Raw genomic sequence first — 7223 nt, 5'->3', positions numbered from 1 at the left:
AGTTAATGTTAGTTAACTAAACAAATGAGACCCTACTGTAAAGTGTTACCAGAAAAATCAGCTAAATACTGTAGAATACGTTTTGCATTATTCATTTTTCACAATGTTTAATTGATGCCATTTAAATGCATCATATTTTAGTCGACGCTACAACAATAATTTATTATATCACACGAAAAAATAATCGGAAGGAGAAGAAATTGTTAAATGAGAATTTGATCATGTTAGTAAAATGTACTAATTTCCTTACCATTTATCCTTATTTTTAATTGTATAATTTATTATTCATATGGACATCTATCTATATATATATATATATAAGTGAATAAATGGCTCTTTTAGCACAGTTTTTGTGCAGTCGATTACATAACTATACTTTACCATTAAAGTCATTAAATAGATAACTTAGAACTTAGTTTAGGTACTCATGTACTAAAAACTGAAAGGTTTTTTGAAAAGTTTCACGTACAGACGACAACGTTGTCAAAACGATCCACGTTCACACTGATCCACGAAAACGACTAAAAACGCTGTATTATTCATGCCAGGCCAGTAGTTGGCGATGTCACAATAGGCCATACAAGTAATGTGCATGACGTCACCGTTTCCACAAATTCACGTTTTTGTAGTTTACACTGAGACGATATATGTATCGTTTTCAAAAAATGGCATTTTGAAACCCGTTTTCAAAAGTTTGCCTTTTGTAGGCCCCGAAAACACCGTTGTCGTGTAAATGAACAGCCAAAACGCATAAAAAGCTTCCCGTTTTTGAGTCCCTGGCAGAGCGGCCGATCCAGGCTTAGTATCAATGCGGCTCAGCTCGGCTTTGTGGCCCAAATGCCATCAGCTAAGCTGGTCTCAGACCTGCTTTGACCAGGCTTCCTGCCAGCTCATCCAAAACAATGGCGTAATTAAATGAACAAACAGATTAGATCAGCCCAACACAGAGGGAGATGGGATCGTAGATCAGGCCCCTGCCATGGACACAGCAGGACCACATAATACTTGGAAATGCATTAGCACATCTGTCCGGCCTGCTGTGTAAAGCACAGATACGTTAGCTTACAATGGGAGGAGACAGGTGAAGTGTATTACAGCACAGGGCTGGACATATTTTCTTGTAGGTTCGGCTTCATCAAATGAATTTCCACTGAGTTATTTTCTTCAGTGATGGGGGAGGTATTGAACACTGTTTGTCTTAATGAAAGTTTACACAGTTAATTGAAGAAATTACTTACACATGATGACTCAACATTTTTTAGAGAACGTCATACATATGCATCACGTGCAAATGAATCAAATAGGAATCGAGAGACTTGAGATCCCATTGAGCACTATTCAGGATCGGAGGCTGAATAATACATGCCATTTAATGTCCAAAACAAGCTATTTCTTAAAAACAACAGGTTCTTTCACGGTTATTTGTAGTATCTTAGACTTAGCAGTATTTTAGGTTTGGGCTTGCTGTGGTTCTTTGGAGAAAAGTTGTTTATGTTACATCAGATCTTCAGTTCTGTTACCGGAAAAGTGAAGCTCGGTAGGTTCTTTGAAACACCAGCAAATACTTTTTAGCGAACTATAAAGCTGATGTTTTTCTCAATCACTTTGGCACTTTTGTGCAAAACTGTCACAACTGTTTGCTGGAACATCAGAACTCTATTGCATGTCTTCTAAATGTATAACTCACCCAAAACATTTAATTCATGCTTCAAAACCTAGTTATTGTGTCGGTACATTGGCCATCAGCACCAAAATAAAAAGTGTTTTTGTCACCGCGTGAGCCACACTGGTCAAGGTGTTTAGATGGTTTTTTTGTTGGGTTTTTTCCATATTTTATTTGTTATATATTTGGAAATATTTGTTATATACAAATGTTTTTTTTCACGCTGACTACATATACAATACAAGAATGTCTATCTGAATGTTCTTGTTTGTCACACTGAGATTTTTAGATACAGATTTCAATAGCAGGTACAAATTTACTTGGAAAAGACAATACTGTACACAAAAAGAAAGAAAATTATTTATACAGTACATTTATTTTTGCAGAAATGTGTTACATGTAAACTGAAAATGTACAGTTGCTTGTTCATTTTTACACACTCTATTATGTCTTCCCTGAACACCACCGCACTATTCTTCCTATTGCTCTTCCATGACAAGCAACTGTGAATTTTAAGTTAACATGTAACGCATGTAAAATAAATAAAACATTTATTTCTACAGTACTGCTGTAGCTGCTGCTGTTTATGGTTGTGATGTTCAAAAATGGTAGTGATTATGCTGGGCAAACTCCATATGATTACAAACTTTGATTGATTGTACGATCTTTGTTAATCTTTGTACGATCTTCTCATGCGGGTTAGGTTTAGGGTGGACCGTCATCCAAATCATAACTCAGATTGAATGAATTCATATGAAATCACCACCTTGTACAGTACTTACTGTACGAATTCTCATCTGGTTGAAATATACAGAAAACTGACAGATAGATGGATGGATGGATGATGCTTTTGGTTTAAAAAAATATATAATAATAATAAATAAAATAAAATAAAATAAAATAAAATAAAATAAAATAAAATAAAATAAAATAAAATAAAATAAAATAAAATAAAATAAAATAAAATAAAATAAAATAAAATAAAATAAAATAAAATAAAATAAAATAAAATAAAATAAAATAAAATTCAGAGAAGTGTAGAATCAGCCGTACACTGTTTTATTCTCATCATGGTTTGGGTGATTCCCAGATTTTCCCAAGAGAAAAACTATGTACTGTGCCTTTTGTTTTCTATATCAAATACTATAATAATAGAAAGCTTCTTAGAGGATATCTATGTTTGGTTTAGGTTTTCTCCATCAGTCCTGTTTGCAGACTTCAAATCTCCCTTTTGTTGCATGTCTGGACTATCCTAATGACTTCTTTGAACTGCCGATGTTCTCTGAGGTACAGCTTTGTGTGCAACTCAACCTCTCGTCTGGAAACGTGCTAAGTCGCTAACCTCTACACTCTTTCCCACATCAGATTTGAGTATGAATGGCATCTTAGTTTTCCTTAATACAAAATGTAAGCGTTATTACTGCCTTGTACTGATCTTATCACAATGTCTTCAGCCAAGTATGTTCAAAATTCATACTAAACAAACCTTATAAGAAGGAATTAAGGAAGATTGTTTCAGAATCTGCATCTTGCAGGTCTCGCGGTGTCCTCTCAGCAAGACCTTGGCTTTAAAAGCCTCATTAAGAAGATCCAAAGTAGCCCAGAGTGTGGACTCTGAACCAAGCCGAGGATCATATCAGACCCACCACAGAACTGAGAAATCTCCCTGCCAATGAGCAAACACAACTACAAATGGCCCAGACTGCTAGCACAATGCCACAGTGAAAGGAGCCAAATTAGCTGGAGGCTAACAACAATTTACCAACACCTGTATTAGTGTGCTTGCTCGGCAGGGAGCTGAGCTGAACAAGCGCTAATCCCTATAAACCCTACAGGACCCCTCCTACCAAATCAGCATTTGCATCTTCTCCATTTATTGGTTGATGAGGAACCTCTAGCCCAGAAGGTTTGCTGGGATTGGGAACGTTTCATTCCTCCACACTCACACTCTCGCTGCCTGGGTGGTTCGATGATTATCTCCAGCCCGAGTTGGTGAGAGCGAGGGCCGTGTGTGTGTTAGAGATTAGCAGGCATTAGAATGACTGTGTGCTACTACATTCTCTCACCCCCCATGACTGAACCTAATTGGAGAGGTGGAGAAGATGGGCAAGTCATTAGGCCCGAGCTGTTTGCTTAGGAGTTGACCGACTGTGATACAAGTCTCACTATGGTTTCTGTTCTCCGTTTCTTTTCTGAGAGGATGATAGAGGGATGCCACAACAAGAATGGGATGGGAAACTTCGAACAAATCTTGTTCGGATGGATACGAATCAGATAAAAAGAGGAATATGCTGGGGGGAAAAAGGAGGCCATTCAGTCCAAAAGAGTAGCCTATACATGAATTAATTTGGCAAACACTTTTATTATTTTAGTATTTACTGTATAAGCCTACCGTAATTTGGAAGAAAGTTGTGATTTCAGTAATCTCTGTGAGATCTGCTTGGTTCACCCCTAGCTAACAGGTCTTCTTCTAACTAATGAAGAAGATTCTCTCAGAGTTAATCAACTCTCAAATGTTCGTTCAGACTTACCTGGTGTTCTCTAAAAATGTAAGCACAAAGACACTATTTATACGTTGTTCACAGAAGTTTTTTTTTTCCTGAAACGTTTTAGTTGGATGTTCATCTGATGTTATACTTGTTACTTATGTTCTGTGAACATTCTGAAACGTTCCTATAATGTTTGTACAAGGATAAAATCTAATGAAAAATGTCAAATCTGTCATCATTAATTCCTCCTTATGTTGTTCCTTAAAACATGTTTAAAATTGCTGTCTTTAAAAGGATGAAGGATGCACTTTAAAATTATAAAAACATAATTTATGTAATGTGCACTATATTCCACATGAATGTTTGCGGTGCTAGATGGGAATTTTTCAGTGAAAGTAATAGTTATTCTCTAAAAATCTTCCATTATACAGTAAGTTTGATTGACATATAGGGTTTTTAAAGACATGTGATTGAATAAAAACAAATTGGAGATCATAGAAAGTTCAGTAGTTAGTGATCACTGATTTGGTAAGATAACATTGGACCCTATTAGCTTTTATTGTATGGACAATATTTTTTTTAAATATCTCCTTTTGTGTTCCACAGAAGAAAGAAAGTCATACAGGTTTGGAAAGACATGAGTGTGTATAAATGAAGACAGAATTTTCAGCAATCTAATATTGAGAAGATACAAAGAGCATGCAAGGGTCCTACTTTGACAGATAATACATGCAAACGTCTATTTCTTAAAAACACACACACAAAAATGTACCTACGGTACATAACCCAATTAAGCTATACTGTTAAGCTACACTACTATTTAAAAGTTTGGGGTCAGTAAGAGTTAAACAATGAATACTTTTATTCAGCAAAGATGCCTTAAATTGATCAAAAGTAACAGTAAATACATTAATAAAGTTTAAATGATTTGTATTTCAACTTTCTATCCATCAAAGGATGAAGAAAACAAAAAGTATAACGGTTTCCACAAAAATGTTCAACATTGATAATATTCAGAAATCAGCATATTAGCATGATTTCTGAAGGATCGTGTGACTCTGAAGACTGGAGTAATGATGCTGAAAATTCAGCTTTGCCATCACAGGAAAAAAAGTACATTTTAAAATATATTCAAATAGAAAACTATTATTCTTCATTGCATTTCAGGCTATACTGAGAGGATTTCTTCCATGCAAGTGGAGGGTAAAAAAAAACTTAATGAATCTTTTATACAAGATATGACGGCATTCACATGTTCTAGAGTTGACAGTCAGATCAAGGTTTCCCCTTTCACTTACTGTACATCATCTGGACACTGATATGCTACTGATATTAAAAGTGAACCCCGAGAAAAATTGTCAGTCTACACGCTTTCATCTTTCACGTCCTGTCTGCATTGTTGACATCAGTGTCCCAAACCTTCAAGATCTCCATCCTCACGGGAGCTCAAAAGGCCCGACAGTGCAGTTTAGTCTGATTTTGATTTTAAGTGAGCATCAGATCAGATGTCAATGTCTATTCCCACAGGCTGCAACCCTGTCAGATACCCCTCTGTGCCAATTAGTCGAGAGAAAGGACGGAGACAAGGACTGAAGCTGCACTGCTGGGCCACTAAAGCCCCTCTGGTGCAGGGGCTAATGGCTAATCAGAGACGGACTTACTGTCTTCATAGTGGCTGGATTTGCTAAGTCCTTTTGGGGATATCTGTCCTGGGAGACCGCAAGCGAGGAACATGGTGAGGTGCTAAATGGTGGCTGTTGAATCCGATATTGGCCTGATCTGAGGAGAGAGCGCCCAGAATTTTGACAGAACAAGAAAATATGTTGTATATACAGACAAGGCATTATAAGCATCCTTCAACTTTATAATTAAATGTACAAAATTAGGTTAATATCTTAATGGCCCTACAAGTTCGTAAATATTTGGAAAATATTTTACATTTTTAAAATATTTTAAATATGAGGGAAGATATTGGTAACAATTTACAATAAGGTTGCATTAGTTAACATTAGTTAACTACATTAGTTAACATTAACTAATAATGAACCTTACTAATAATGAACTGTAGCATTTATTAATCTTTGTTAATGTTAATTTTAGCATTTACTAATACATTATTGAAATCAAAAGTTGTATTTTTTGCACTAACATGAACAAACAATGAACAGCTGGATTTTTATTAACTAACGTTAACAAAGATTAATCAATAAAAATAATAAATGTATTGCTCGTTGTTAGTTCATGTTAGTTAATACATTAAACTTTTTTTTTTTTTTTACTGGAAAACTGGGGGGAAAACTTCGACAAAAAAAAGGCAAACCACAGCTACAGGTTTTATGCAAAAAAAATTTGTATAAAAAACAAAAAGCTCACAAAAAGCATATACTGACTACAACATAATCAAATATTAATATTTTGTTTGTTCTCTCTTGTTTTTGCATGTGTTCTTTTTTTTCTTGCATAATTTCTTTGCCTGAAAGCCTGGTCAGAAATTATGTCTGCACAATTCGCCATGTTTCACTGCATTATCAAAACACTGTATATATTTTCATGATTTGTTATCACAACATTTTTTCTTTAGTCAAATCAACTTAGATAATTTATGGGGTTCAGATAACATAATATTTTGAGTTTCTGTTGATTAAACCAATCTTCTTCATTGTATTAACTCAATATTTAACTTCAATTTACTCAATTTTAAGGCAACCAGGTCCCTTTTTTAAGTTAAACCAACAACAATTTTTTACAGTAAAATAAACTTGTTTATTATATGTTTACAAATTCTTTAACCCATTTTTAATAATATATGAATAAAGGGTGGAGATGTCAGACATCACTTTTGGCCACTACTGTATGTGTATATTATAATAATACATTAATGTATTATATACATTTTCAGAGAGCCAGCAGAGGTATGTAGAAGTATAAAAAAAAAAATATATATATATATACACACACACACACACACACACACAAACATACTGTCATCAGAAACCTCAGGATATGTTGGCTGTCATAAAATGAATATGATTCTGTGTCAGATTGGGAAACATTTAATCTTCCTTTGAAAC

This window comes from Leuciscus leuciscus (assembly GCF_965113295.1).
Source record: "Leuciscus leuciscus genome assembly, chromosome: 2".
Lineage (NCBI taxonomy): Eukaryota > Metazoa > Chordata > Actinopteri > Cypriniformes > Leuciscidae > Leuciscus > Leuciscus leuciscus.
Note: the sequence above shows the minus strand (reverse complement) of the source record.